Raw genomic sequence first — 7,693 nt, 5'->3', positions numbered from 1 at the left:
TAAATTTCACAAAAGGTCATTATTACAAATTATTCAATCCCAGATATGAGCTGCTTATCTGATCCAAATTCTTCAGCAATCGTATCATTGATCATTGGAACAGTTTACCCCATCTGTGATTAATGCTCGGTCAGTCAGTCAGTCAGTGAAATCAAGAACAGCCTTGATCAGTTTTGGACAGAATATGGATATGGGCACAATGAAAACCCAAAGGCCTATCAATTTACAATTGCTGATTTGTAATTTTTTGTCCAATACATTCCAGCCAATTGCAATTTACTAACACATTACAAACTAACTTTTCGCAGGAATGCATTGAGTTAAAGAGGTTTCTGACAAGTATTCTTGCTACTTTTCTGCAATTAAATAGCATGTATCATTGTCTCAAGAATTACTTCATCCCTGCATTCCAGCACCTCACCCAATTTGTAAGTTAATTGGTCTCTCATGCATGTGAAATTACTACATGGTGTGATATTATCATTCATATCTCCTAGCTAAAAAAAGAAGCTATGGGTGTGAAACTTCACAGCTAGAAGGTTTAATACGTAGTTGCTTTACACAAATGTGTTGAAATTTTCAATTTAGTTTTTTTTTACAAATTTTGTAATGTGTGGAAAAGGATGGTTTTCCAAACTATAATCACATAATAATTATTGTGTTTGCAGAAACAGGTCAAATTTGGGACTACAGCACATCATGATCACGTATGATGGAAATGGTATTTCAACATGTGCATTTGCTCCAGTAATTACTGCATACATGACTGAATTTTGGAAAGTCACCCATATGGGTGCATGTGAAATAATTAGAAGTTTAATGTTTAGTGGGTTGCTAATAAGGGCAGGGCACAGTTTTGAAAATATTTCGAGAATTTTCTTGTTATTTAAGGCATTGCAATGGGTTATAACTATCAACAAGTAGATTTGCACTATAAAGTTTGTGGTTTGATCATTAAATATTTTAGATGTCAAATGTACCCATATGGGTGATTTCCAAAATTTGGTCACAATCATTTACATGTTTGCAACTTCACTACATGTGTGCACAGTGCACAGCAAAAAAAGATGACTATAATGTGCTTCACAGGTTAAGGGTAGTGCATAAAAGCAAATGCATATTTTTGCTGTGTTTATTATGACTTCATGTACAATATCATTTTTATAATTCTTTGTCTCAGTTTACTATAGTGAATTGATTGTGTATAATGTAACCTACAGCTGATTAATCAAGACATCTATGGAACTATACATTAAGAAACACATAGTGACTTCCTGGTTATATACCTGTAAGTAATTGTGTAATTTGGAATGTTTATACACATCCAGTACCATACATGTAGGAAAACAGCACCCTCTATAAATATCAGGTAGGGACAAGCAGTGTCCAAAAGGACATTCTCACAAAGACAGAAACACATGATAATGCCTTAGTACTGAACAATTATGATGCATGTTATACTCTAGTGAGATCTCTCTATTCAACCTGATCATGAACTTCTACTGATCATATATTTGTCACAGAAGTCCTCTCTTCACTACTATATGTACACAACTAAATGTTTGTGCATTTTAAGGCTGAATTATGAGACTACTGTATATACGTAATACAAAACATACACATAATATGTATAAGTTGCTTGGTGGTGGTACCATAATTATAGTAAGAAAGTTTGGCAGAAGGAAACTTGGTGAATTTGCCATATTATGGGATTATATTTTGACAAAAAAATTGTTTTGGTTACTTGAATACTGGATGAAGGTTTTAATTAGTAGATTTCAGTTTGGTGAAGCACTGTGTATCCTGCCAAAGTTTCCTACTAGCTATTATGGCATCAACTATTTGTAGCAAATACACACCTCAACTCTCACCTTGTTTTCCATACACTACAGTACAAATAAATGTCAAAAAATTTTAACCACTGCCAGTTGTGTTAACGTAGCTATGTATAACATTATTATAATTGTTCTACTTTCTACTCAGAATATGCTTGGATCCTGACAGTAGATTTTGTTATCACCATTTATCCATCAGTGCTTTGTACCAAGGCAATGCTAGCCGTAGAGCTGGGTGGTATTGAAATTTTACTATCACAATATATAATGGGAAAAATATCATGATATCACTAATTATCACCATATTATTATTTTGACAGATGCTCTACTATGAAACTACACCTACAGTGTACCTAAACAAGCAATATAACCTGCAGCAACATGAATGGATGTGTAAAAATACATGTATATACATGGCATTAATCATTTATTGAACTATACACGGAGATATAGACATTAGCTAGACCTACAATTAAGCATGGACTTACACACTCAAGTGCATGACATGAATTCAGAAGTTCTACAGATTCCCATGCATGACTATGCCAACTATAGCAACAAAACCTCATTCACCCATGCACATTTTATTAGCTATAATGCCACAATGTGCAGAAATAGTGTGTAATAAGATGCACCAGATCTCAGTCAGCTATCATTCACAACTATGAGCTGAACAACCATACCGTAACAATTACTGATAGACATACATACCTCGGAGTACTCTTGGACAATCATTTATCTTGGTCACCTCATGTATCCAAAATAACAGGAAAAGTATCCAGAGCATTAAACCTTCTTAAGAGAAACCTGTGCAATTGTTCTACACAAGTGAAAGCAGCAGCATATTTAGCAATGGTAAGACCACAACTGGAATATGCTTCAGTAGTATGGAACCCTATTTATAACAGTGATGTACATAAACTCGAAAATATTCAAAGAAGAGCAGCAAGATGGGTACTGAATGCTTACAGTAGATACAGTTCAGTTACTTCCATGCTCCAATATCTCTCCTGGCCTGAACTTACAGTAAAACTCAATGTATTGTAAGATATCCAGACTGCAGACATTTTACAAAGCACTTCACAACCAAATTCCCCTATCTACATTCCATCCAAATGACCAGAGAAACCAGGTAATATCATCAGTACCATTTCACACTCCCTACTCCCTACAACATCTACTACAACTTACCAAAAAAGTTTTTTCCTCCAAAACAGCTCAAGACTGGAACTTGTTGCCACAATGCCTAATGATTTAAATGACTCTGACTCTTTCTCGATTAACGTTTCTAATTATTGTAGTTAGAGAGAGACCCATCAATGATGATGAAAACAATGCATACATAATTATACAGTAACTGAAAGTGTGGTGTGTCCTTGGGCACACGCGACCACAACATGGAAGACCATAAGGTGGGCATGGCAAGGAGTGAAATTACAACAAACACACAAAACAACAAACAAACAAAAAAAATTTAAAAATAAAAAATAAATAAATGAAAAAAAAGTCCTATGTTTCTACCGACCACTCAACACAGTTTTGTTCATGTTAGATTTTTTTTTCCTGAGCACATCAGCAGTGCTGGTGCTCAGTAATAATCTTTCCTCAATAAAAATCCAAAATAATAAAGTCCCTTCAGTAGCCACTTTCATATTCGCATGAATGCTCTGTAGAGTTATTTGACTGCTTTATTAGAGTATATAGGTGACTGCTTTATCAGAATATCTTGATCTTTACTGGAGCTAAACAGCAGCACTATGTTTACAGTAGTTAGCTAATACGAATATGATTGGAGAACGCCGTGGTTATCATGATATCGCGATAATATTGTTTTCAAGAATTTTTGATGATACTGGTATCGTTACATCAGATTATCACGGTTTTACGATATAACCGAGATACCGCCCACCCCTAAGGCAATCATAATAATAAACATACAGTACTGTGTCATTTTTTTCTCTTAAAGTCACATTAAAGGTACAGTGTATGTTAGATAACTTTTTAATTAAGTTGCTTGTTTATAGTGCTAATGATAAGAGAACCAGGCTGTTAATTGTCACGTGGATTTACTACAAACTTCGAAACAATTGCCACTACATGTATCGTACAGTGTTACACCTACTGAATATTACTGATAAAACCAAATAAATCAATAAGCTAAGAGGTTTAAGTCAACAGTGTTTGTGCTTGTCAAATTTTCATGTTTCTAATTCCACCATAGTAGATATCTGTAATCGCTGATCATCATCATCACCATCATTGTCATTACCACCACCACCATCATCATCTGGCACCAAAGGAGCTACCTCATATTCATAGGAAGATAGTGACTTGTTTCTTCTACATCTTGGAATAAAATAATTATTTCCAAAATCTATACTGTGTACTTTTATTTTTCCTATAGAGTATTTACAACACAGACAAGTATAATTTTTGTTGCACTAACATTTACATGTGGCAAAAGTATCATGCACTTCCCAATACAAATTTATGCCCTTCAGCTCTTAGACTGCTGCTGCAACAAAACGCACTGCTTGGTTAATTGCCTATCATTGGATGTACACATACTAGCAGTATGGTCATGTACAATGTATGTAGCTAGTGTACTTTATTATGTGACCCATCTGCGAAAAAGGGTCTTATAACTTTTTCAATTGCATGTATGTGGCTACCTGTAACTTGACTTGTGAATGTGGTATCATCCTGAAAATTGGTCCCCTTGTATCCCCAATATAGCACTATGGCTTGGTGTACTGTAATATGAAGGTGATAGGTTGAAAACATGAGGAGTTATGATTAGTCAAACTTGACAATTCGGAAAGGCTATAAACCCCTTTTCGCAGACTGGGTCACATATATTGTACTACATAGAATGCCCTTGTCTCCCTGTTCACATACCTTATAAGCTGATACCAGAATAACAACAGATGGAGAAAGCCTTTCTATACTAAAAAAAGCAGACAACTATCTAATTATTTGTCAGATTTCTAACATTTCATGTGCTGTTTATCACATGTATGGCACTGTGACGCCACGTGCAATTGCAGCATGAACTGCTGATTGTTTAAATATTCTTCTGATCGCATTCCACACTTCTTAGGACATATAAAAACTTTCTTAGTACGATAATTTGGTGTATACATAATTTGTTAATACAAAGTTTATAACTCTTTTAATACCATTCTAAAGTGCACAGTCATGTAGCTTAATCTAGAAACCATAGATTATACCCACTGAGGGTAGATAATCTATTAGCATATACAGTACTAAAATTGTACTTAAAGGAGAGTCATCTTACCTGCAGCAACACTTCACCAGTATGATAACAGTTATCAGAATCACAATAGCTACTACTCCTGCAAACACTCCACCAGCTATTATAGCAGACTTGTTGTCATCAACACTATCATTGGTAGTATATGAGACTACACAAAGACATGAACATGTAAACAATCCATTGTATTTCATATTATATGTTATACCATACATGGGGTGACACACAATAAGTCTTTTACATTCAGGTGAAGTTCCATATTACTGTACATGATCATGTAATGAAACCACAAACACTTAAGGTTACGGTATAGTCACGGGCAATCATTCAAAATTTTGAATGCCTATCGATACTTTTTGAGAAGCCCATAAAACCAGTCTAGCAGCGTGAAAAGTTTTAAATGAAGATGAAGCCCTTCATATTTAATGTTTTTATGTAGCTACAGTGTAGTTTGAGGCAGGTGGAACACTACCATTTGTTGTAGTAACACAAGTAAGCCAGCCCGTACATCGCTCAGCTCCAGCTGTCACTACCATGTTTTTCCGCCGCCAAATACAGCAAAAGCTGTAGGCTCTATTGGCTTTTCTGGGGCATAGTGATACTGTATATTAAATTTATTAGGTCCTGTGGAAGCGTTTTTGGCGTGTTTCTCCCCAGTGACTCAGATACAAGCCTTCAAAGAGCTTGTTTCACTCGAAAAAGCTACTAAAAGTTCAATAAAACGTCTATACTACCAGTAACTTAAAAAATCGCTTCCACAGGACCTAGATATTTTAGTTGTTTAGCCACTTGTGTTGAAATTATAAGGATTCAGTAATCTGTTAGTCTGGTTTTTGGCGGCACGTTTTTATAAAACATCGCTCTATTGTAGACCACACACCCAAGGACAGTCGTTGTTCTGTAGTAAAAACAAGCTAGCACAATTAGTTGTATTGCTAACACAACAAGGTTACGGAATAGTTTTAAATGCGTGGGCGGAACAAATTACAAAACCTGCTTTAAACCAAGCAGGGATAAATAATTTCAACAACTGTGTTGTGTTAGCAATACAACTAATTGTGCTTGTTTGTTTTTACTGCAGAACAACGACTGTTCTTGGGTGTGTGGTCTACAATAGAGCGATGTTTTATAAAAACGCGCCGCCAAAAACCAGACTAACAGATTGCTGAATCCTTATAATTTCAACACAAGTGACTTAACAACTAAAATATCTATTATTATTATTATTATTTATTACAGGTAATTTATAAGGCTAAACAGCCTGTTACACCTGATCAACAGGTAAAAAAAGTACAAGTAGACTAATTACATACATTTATACATAGTGTTAGATGAATATTGGTCAATCAATTTCTTAAAATCATCAACTGATGCTGCACTTGCTACTTCTTGGGGTAAATTATTCCATGGTTCAACAACTCTTCTTGTAAAAAAATATTTCCTGGCATCTGTTCTTGAAAAATATTTAAATAGCTTAAATGTATGACCTCTGGTATGGGTAATGGGTGAAAAAGTAAAAAAAATCAGAATGGTCTATATCATACTTATCATGTAGCATATTGTAGACAGCAATCATGTCACCTCTATAACGTCTATAATGTAATGATGGCAAGTTAAGTACTTTCAATCGTTCCTCGTAGTCAAGATTTCTTATAGATTTGATCATTCTAGTTGCTTTCCGTTGGATTTTTTCTAATTTTTGGATGTCTGTTTTATAGTAAGGTCCCCAAACCAAGTTACCATATTCTAAAATAGGACGTACTATTGATTTGTATAAACATGTAAATGAATCTACAGAAATATCCGAAAAGGTCTGTTTAATAAGGCCAAGAAGTCTATTAGCCTTATTAACCACTGCCGAACACTGACTATGAATCTAGGTCCTGTGGAAGCGATTTTTTAAGTTACTGGTAGTATAGACGTTTTATTGAACTTTTAGTAGTTTTTTAGTGAAACAAGCTCTTTGAAGGCTTGTATCTGAGTCACTGGGAAGAAACACGCCAAAAACGCTTCCACAGGGCCTAATAAATTTAATATACAGTATCACTATGCCCCAGAAATGCCAATAGAGCCTACAGCTTTTGCTGTATTTGGCGGCGGAAAAACATGGTAGTGACAGCTGTAGCTGAGCAATGTACGGGCTGGCTTACTTGTGTTAGAGTAAGCGATCTATTGTCGGACACCATCTATAATCGGACACTTTTTCTCAGAAACTACCAGGCCGAATCTTCTGAATTTTGCCACGGATAAACTTCACACTTAGCCTAGCAATGTACCAAAATTTGGGCTGGAAAGCTTTTGTGGTTGCTTTGCTAGAACCGATTAAAGTGACTGTCCGAAAACCTCTAATATCGGAAGTTTACCTCTTTTATCGGACACCGCCCAGCAATCCTCCACTAAAAGATGAAATTCCTCACAACCACCACTGACTGTTAGGGGAATACCTGTACTTTCTAAGCAGCCATAGTTTGTTTCATTCCTCCACTCGTAAGCGGAGCTACAACCATTAATATTCGGGTGTGTCGCGACCTCTATAATCGGACAGAGCAGAATTTCATTTCACGCGGTTTTATCACTTCAAAGC

The 7,693-nt window shown here is 35.5% G+C and overlaps 1 protein-coding gene across 1 annotated transcript in view; it reads right to left on the bottom strand.

The window, feature by feature from the left end:
- Positions 1-3,896: 3,896 nt before the first annotated feature.
- LOC136264979 (uncharacterized) overlaps positions 3,897-7,693 on the bottom strand; it is a gene marked incomplete in the record, with an annotated part of 63,369 nt that continues 59,572 nt past the window's right edge. Inside the window, 2 exon segments of the mRNA XM_066059746.1 lie at positions 3,897-4,181; positions 5,134-5,260.

This window comes from Dysidea avara, chromosome 1, assembly GCF_963678975.1.
Source record: "Dysidea avara chromosome 1, odDysAvar1.4, whole genome shotgun sequence".
NCBI classification, from domain to species: Eukaryota; Metazoa; Porifera; class Demospongiae; order Dictyoceratida; family Dysideidae; genus Dysidea; species Dysidea avara.
The sequence above is the reverse complement of the archived record's forward strand: the minus strand, read 5'-3'. Positions and strand labels throughout refer to the sequence as shown.